This window comes from Colobus angolensis, unplaced genomic scaffold, assembly GCF_000951035.1.
Source record: "Colobus angolensis palliatus isolate OR3802 unplaced genomic scaffold, Cang.pa_1.0 Scaffold24, whole genome shotgun sequence".
In the NCBI taxonomy this organism is placed as follows: domain Eukaryota; kingdom Metazoa; phylum Chordata; class Mammalia; order Primates; family Cercopithecidae; genus Colobus; species Colobus angolensis.
Window position 1 is genome coordinate 10,336,599 of NW_012115599.1, and position 7,338 is coordinate 10,343,936.

The following is a 7,338-nucleotide window of genomic DNA, read 5'->3' on the forward strand; positions in this document are numbered from 1 at the left end:
GCTGAGGCAGGAGAATCACTTGAATCCAGGAGGCAGAGGTTGCAGTGAGCCGAGATTGCGCCACTGCACTCCAGCCTGGGCGACAGAGTGAGACTCTATCTCAAAAACAAAAAAAAGAAAGAAAGAAAGAAAGGAAGGGAGGGTGGGAAGGAAGGGAAGGAAGGGGAGAGAGAGAGAAAGGGAGACAAGAAGGGAGGGAGGGAGGGAGAGAGCGAGGAAGGAGGGAAGGAAGGAGGGAGGAAGGGAAGGAAAGAAGGAAGGGAGGAAGGGAAGAAAGAAAAAGAAACACAGGGCTGGGTGTGGTGGCTCAGGCTTGTAATCCCAGCACTTTGGAAGGTGGAGGTGGGCAATGGCTTGAGCCCAGAACTTCGAGACCAGCCTGGGCAACGAAGTGAGACCCTTTCTCTGTTTCTAAAAACTTTAAAAAATTAAAATGAATAAAATAAAATAAACACAGACTTCCCAAGGAGTTAAAGTGCTGACCTGACCTGGGAAGTGCTGGACTCAGGAGTGGAAGGACACAGTTCTCAGATGCTCCCCGGGTGGAACCAGGCACTGGGTACTACAGGTTGCCCTGGTGTGGTCACCTCTGTGGCCTCTGCCTCCAGTCATGCCCCTTCAATACCAGGGAAAACAGCTCTGCAGGTGCAGGACAATGGGCAGCATTCGTTCACTCAACAAACACTTACAGAGCTTCTCATTGTGCCAAGCGCTGAGCTGGGTGAACAAGAGCAGGAAACCCACCAGCAACCATGAGCAGTGTTGTGGATGAGAGTGTGGGGCTTACTGGCTGGGTGGCCTGGGGCAGCTGATTTCTCTGTTCACTGGCCTGTTTCCACATCTCTACACTGGGGAACAGAACCTACCTCCTAGGATGGTTGTGAGCATTAAATGAGTGAGTACATGGGTAGGGCCTGTGATCACCCCCGGAACATAGTAAGTGCTCATTGAGTTAGGCAGTATTCACATACAGCAGGTCCTTGAATAACGACATTTCGTTCCATGTCTTTTCGTCATGACATTGGTAAGAAAAAACTTTGATTCCTGCAGGGGCCACTGTCTGCGTGGTGTTTGCATTCTCCCCACATCTGTGTGGGCTTTCTCCCACGTCCCACAGCTGTGCACGCTAGGCTCATTGGCGAGTCTGCATGGTCCCAGTGCGAGTGAGTATGGGTGTGTGAGCACTGTGACCTGTCCAGTGAAGGTTCCCAACTGGCGTCCTGAGCTGCCAGAATGGGCTCCAGCCACCCACGACCCTGAACTGGAATAATTGGGTAAATAATTACCTCACCTGCCTTTCTTCCTTCCTTCCTTTCTTTTCTTTCTCTCTTTCTCTTTCTCCTTTCTTTTTTATTTTTTTGAGATGGTGTCTTGCTCTGTCGCCCAGGCTGGAGTGCAGTGGCACGATCTCAGCTCACTGCAATCTCTACCTCCCGGGTTCTAGTGATTCTTGTGCCTCAGCCTCCCGAGTAGCTGGGATTACAGGTGCCTGCCACCACACCCAGCTAACTTCTGTATTTTTAGTAGAGATGAGGTTTCACCAAGATGGCCAGGCTGGTCTTGAACTCCTGACCTCAGTTGATCTTCCCTCCTGGGCCTCCAAAAGTGCTGGGATTATAGGCGTAAGTCAGTGCACCTGGCCTAATTATCTTGTTTTTCTTAATTTTTCTTTTTCTTTTTTTTTTTTTTTTTTGAGACGGAGTCTCGCTCTGTCGCCCAGGCTGGAGTGCAGTGGCCGGATCTCAGCTCACTGCAAGCTCCGCCTCCCGGGTTTACACCATTCTCCTGCCTCAGCCTCTCCAGTAGCTGGGACTACAGGCGCTCGCCACCTCGCCCGGCTAGTTTTTTGTAGTTTTTAGTAGAGACGGGGTTTCACCGTGTTAGCCAGGATGGTCTTGATCTCCCGACCTCGTGATCCGCCCGTCCCGGCCTCCCAAAGTGCTGAGATTACAGGCTTGAGCCACCGCGCCCGGCCTTTAATTTTTCTTAAATGTATATATAGCTCACATTCATTTCCGTGTTTAATATTAGAAGTGTTTGATCTTTAGAAGTCTGGTGGTGTTTTTGTCATCAGAAATATATCACAGGAATTCTATTCATTTATATCAATTAGCCTAAGGTAAAATTGGTTTTCTCTTAAAGTTGCAGTTTCCAAGAATCTCTCAGCAACTTAAGTGAGAACTTACTGTATTCGTTATTATGTATCTTCCACCCACAGGTGGAAAAGTTTTCATAGCCTGAGGCTATAGCAAAGAAAAACAAATACAGCAACCTGACTTGGCCTTTCCCCTGGGGAGGAGCTGCCTTGGCCTGGGGGAGCTCCTAGGAAGGGAGGACACACCCCACTCTGAGGGACAGGGGCACTGGTGTAAGTGGTGCCAGGATGTGGGCTGGGGAGGCCTCCTGGGAAGGGCATTTATTTGGAGGCAGAGACACCTGGCTTGCCTGAGACGGGAAGGTGAGATGGGAATGAAGACTGGGAGGCTGACCAGAGCCAGCCAAAGCATGTGGGGACCCAGGTGTGCAGACAGAGTCCACTCTGCGTGTGCACACTTATACCTGGCTCACAGAGCTTCTCCCACTTGAGCGACCTCACCCACTCCTCACAGGATGGCTCTCCGAGGTGGGTCTCACTGTCACCTGCATAAGGAAACTGACGCTCAGAAAGGTAAGGTGATTTCCCCAGTATAGGTCGGGGAGGGTCTGGAGCAGTGACAAAGTGGTGGGACCAGAGCCAGGGACCTGCCACTAGGAAAAGAGAGAGGTTAAGGCAAGCAGGTGGAGGAGAGAGAGGAATGGAGGAGGTGTAGTTAGGTGAGGGTGAGAGGGAGGAAGAGAAGACAGCATCAGGGTAGATGGTGTGTTTTATCCATAAATCCAGACTTGGGGAAAATAGATTTTCTTCTGTATTATTATTTCTGTATATTTTAAATCAAGTTTTATTTTGAACAGCAGTATAACTCCGTAATAAAAAAATAAGCCAAAGAGGAAAATAAAATAATTCCACTTCTGGCATTTGCTTCTAGTCTTTGAGCAGGTGGTCCACAGCCACTCAAAGTGTGGTCCACGGCCCGGTGCTGGTCTGCCAGGGATTCACCACTGGTTTTCAGTACAACAGGCCCAGAAAATGGGAGTGAATATTTAGAAACTCTTACAGCAATTGGACATGGTTGTTTTCTGCCTGTTGAATCTATGATTTAAAAGTTGGGCTTGTTATTTCGTGTATCCGCTTTTCATTTCATTTTTATTTTTTATTTATTTTATTATTTTTTGAGACAGGGTCTCGCTCTGTCACCCAGGCTAGAGTGCAGTGGCACAATCTCTGCTCACTGCAACCTCCGCCTCCCAGGTTCAAGTGATTCTCCTGCCTCAGCCTCCCAAGTAGCTAGGATTACAGGGATGTATCACCACACCCAGCTAATTTTTGTGTTTTTAGTAGAGATGGGGTTTCACCGTGTTGGCCAGGCTGTTCTCGAACTCCTGACCTCAGGTGATCTGCACCTGCACTGTCTTGGCCTCCCAAAGTGCTGGGATTACAGGTGTGAGCCACTAAGCCTGGCCTAATAACTTTTTATTTTGAGATAATAATAGACTCACAGGAAATCACGAAAAAAGGTACCTAAAATCCCATGAGCCCTTTACCCAGATTCTTCCAATGGTGACATCTTATATAACAAAAATACAGTACGCAAACCAGGAAATGGACATTCATTTTCCTAATGGGTAATGATATTGAATATCTTTTCCTGTGTTTTCTGCGACCCACATATCTTCTTTGGTGGAGTGTCTGTTCATGTCTTCTAGTTCTATTTGGATTTTTTTTTCTGTTGAGTTTTGAGAGTTCTTTATGTATTTTAGATACAAGTCTTTTGATGGATATGCATTTAATCATTTATTTTTATGATATTTTATAAAACTTTACATTTGGGATGGACTGGAAATTTTACAAAATCAAACTGGTCAATCAATCACCACTGGTAGTTTGAGAAGCAGTCTTAGCGTCTTCTTACCTTAATGAAATAACCGCACCTGCACCATAGTGGGTCCTGACTTTTTCCCCCAGATAATTTATTATAAATAATTTCTCCAACTTGCTCCATATCTTTATAACCACCACTTACAAGGTTTGCAAACCTTCCATAGAGCAGCTGTACTGAGATTTACTCAGCCAATTCCCAAGGTTAGACATGACGTTATCACCCATTTCAGGGTCTTACAGAAACTCTGAGTCACTCACCTTTGGTCACAAGGCTTTTTCAAACATTTTGGATAGAATGTTCTTAGTTTCCATTCTCACCATGGTAGTTCAACTTGCTCTTTCGTTAGAATTTAGGCATCAAGGTCAGACCACATTGCTGGTTGGCCACATTCTGTGTTCTCACGGAAACAAAAGGTCAGCGGCACTGAATCCAAACCACCCGAGCAACCCGGCGTTTCCAGTCCCAGATGCTTGACCGCACGGCAACAGTGGAGTCACTAAGAAATTTTCCTTTGGTTCTATCACAGCAAACTCCAAACCAGGGGTAGCAGTCATTTGAAAAATGCAGAGACTATTTTAAAGGACAGACAAATGCCTCAGATAGCATCAGAGAACAATGCCTAAGGGGCATGGATGGAAGCCAGTTAGCACAAAATGCTGAAAATAGGTCGTTCTGAGCAAGGGGGTCACGGAGAAGAAAGTGCCAGCCCTCCATTCCTTACACCCACTAGGCAGGTGCTTCTTCCCCTGCACCCAGGCTGACCCCTCACCTGGAAACTGCCTCCCTCTCGGGTTTTCACACCTGTCTTGTCCTTTTGTTCTTCCCCTTCTCCCTCCCTCCTTTCCCTCCTTCCTTCCTTCCTTCCTTCCTTCCTTCCTTCCTTCCTTCCTTCCTCTTTCTTTCTTTCTTTTTCTTTCTTTCTTTTTTCTTTCCTTTCTTTTTCTTTCTTTTCCTTCCTTTTCTTTCTTTTCTTCTTTCTTTCTCTTTCTTCTTTTCCTTCCTTCCTCCCTTTCTCTTTCATTCTTTCCTTCTTTTTCTCCTCTTTCTCTCTCACTCTTTCTTTCTCTCGGGTTTCTCTTTTTTTCTTTCTCTCTCTCTCTTTCTTCGGTTTGTTCTTTTGACAGGAGTTTGTGCTGTCACCTGGGCTGAAGTGCTTTCATGCAGTCTCAGCTCACTGCAGCCTTGTCCTCCCCGGCTCAAGCAATTCTCCTGCCTGAGCCTCCCAAATGGCTGGGACTACAGGTGTGTACCACACCCAACCAATTTTTGTATTTTTTGAAGAGATGGGGTTTTGCAGGTTGATCTGGAACTCTTGGGCTTAAGTGATTCTCCCACCTCGGGCTCCCAAAGTGCTGGGATTACAGGTGTGAGCCACCATGCCCGGCCTCACACCTGTATTTCTGAGTCAGCTGCACCCACCCTGCCTCCTTTTCTTTTCCCTCTCTCCTGAATTGTGGTATTGCTCCTCCTCTGGTTTCTCTGCTCCTGCTTCTCTGCCCTTCTCCTTAGCCCTCACTTTGTTTGAGGCAAGCCCTAGATGTGAGGTCTGCAGCTTGTCCTGGACCAACCACCTGGGCAGGTCTGACCCTTCCCAAGACTCCTTTTGTCCAGCCTTGTCGGGAAGTAACCATAAGGGGAACAATTTGGGAATGGCCCCACCTAAAGGCTAGTCTTTGCTGTCATTACAGGGCTTATGTCTGGGATCCTTACAGAGACTAGAAGCGTCTCCCATCCCCCTCATGGTGGCACTTCCTGGATTGTTGAGCTGCCTCTGCCTTTTTGTATTTGACCTACAGCCTTGCCTCCCCCGTTCCCATCACCCTGACAACCCCTCAGCACCTCCCTCCTGTCAGCTCCACAGCCAACTGAGGTGACACCTGTTCATGGAAACTCTGTGAGCCTCTTCTGTATCCATATACATTATGTAATGTTGCTTTGCATGTTTCAAAACATCAGTGCTGTCCAACAGAACTCTCTGTGATGCTGGAAATGTTCTCTGTGCCGTCCAATATAGCAGCCACAGACGGCACATGGCTTTTGAGCACTTGAAATGTAGCTAGTGTGACTGAAGAATCGCCTTTTGAATTTTGTTAAACTTTAAATAGCCACATGTAGCTAGTGGCTACCACACTGAACAGCACAGCCTAGATACTTCTAAACCTTGTTTTTTTTTTTTGTTTCTTCATTTTTGAGATTTGTTGATGTCAAGGCATGCAGATGTACACCATTCATTCTCCCTGCTGTGTGGTCCATCGTCTCAATATACGGCCGTCTATTTATCCATTTTCCTACTGATGGACATGGGGCTCTTTTCTTTGTTTCTGTTTTTTTTTTTTTTGCTGCTACAAATGATGCTGCAGCAATCTTTATGTGTCTCCATGCGCATGCGCCTCTCCTAAAGTCTCCATTTCCCACCACGGTGGACGGTCCCATGACCCCCTGCCCAGGTGACTCGGTAGCCTCCTAGGTGCCTACCCAGTCCAGGTCTCTTGTGCCACCACCCCCGACCCCACACCCACTCCTCCCCTGGCACTCGTCAGCCCAGTCAGCTGGGGTGATGACTCTGGAATATCACTTCCATCCTGTGCCTTTCCCGCTCAGGAACCCAGCATGGCTCCCATTGCCCGAAGCATCAGACCTCAGCTCTTTGCTTGGCCTCGGGCTCCCACCATCAGGTCCTACCTTATGACTCCCTGTGTTTCCCAGCATCCTCCCCTCCCTCAGCCTCCACTGAGCCAACCTCCTTCTGGTCCTCTGCACACATCCTATTCTTCCTACCTCTGTGCCTTCATTTTTGATGGGAAGCCCCCATGCCCTCATTCTGGAATGTTTCGCTTCCTGCCCCTCCTCCACCTACTTCCATCCACTCAGATCTTTCAGGGCCCAGCTCAGGCCTGGCTTCCTCTGGGGCAGATTTTCATTCTGCAGCATTCATTCAGGAAGCACCCATGAAGAGCCTACCAGGTGCCGGCCCTGGTCTGGGGCTGGGACTAGAGCCGGGGCAGGGTGGCCACAGCATCTGCTCCATGCAGCTCACAGCCTGGCCTTGGCTGGCAACTCCAGTCTGCCCCAGTTTCCAGCTGTCTGCATTCCCCTTGCAGCTGAGCATGGATGCAGCTTTGGAATCCAGAGAAGATCACGGTGGGGATTATGGCTGGGGTTCAACAGGAGTGGGGGACTGGGGGTGGCTGGTTTCCAGGAGACCTGAAAAGGGGGCCTGGAAGTGGGAAGATCAACCCCAGTGCGGGACCGGCCCTTACATCACAGGATCACCGCCGAGAGCCTGGAGGTGCGTGATCCTGTCAGCACCACCAAGCAAGAGACTGACTCCATGCGCAGGAATGTCAGGGTGCAGATG

General features: G+C 48.5%; 1 protein-coding gene across 2 annotated transcripts in view; it reads right to left on the reverse strand.

Moving 5' to 3' along the window:
* Positions 1–624, reverse strand: part of PI16 (peptidase inhibitor 16) — a 24,101-nt gene extending 23,477 nt beyond the window's left edge. The window contains exon 1 of one of the 2 annotated variants that reach the window (XM_011945316.1): positions 484–624. The gene's annotated coding sequence lies outside the window, so the exon portion shown is untranslated. The remainder of the gene's footprint in view (positions 1–483) is intronic. The other variant, XM_011945315.1, reaches the window with a different exon arrangement.
* Positions 625–7,338: the final 6,714 nt, after the last annotated feature.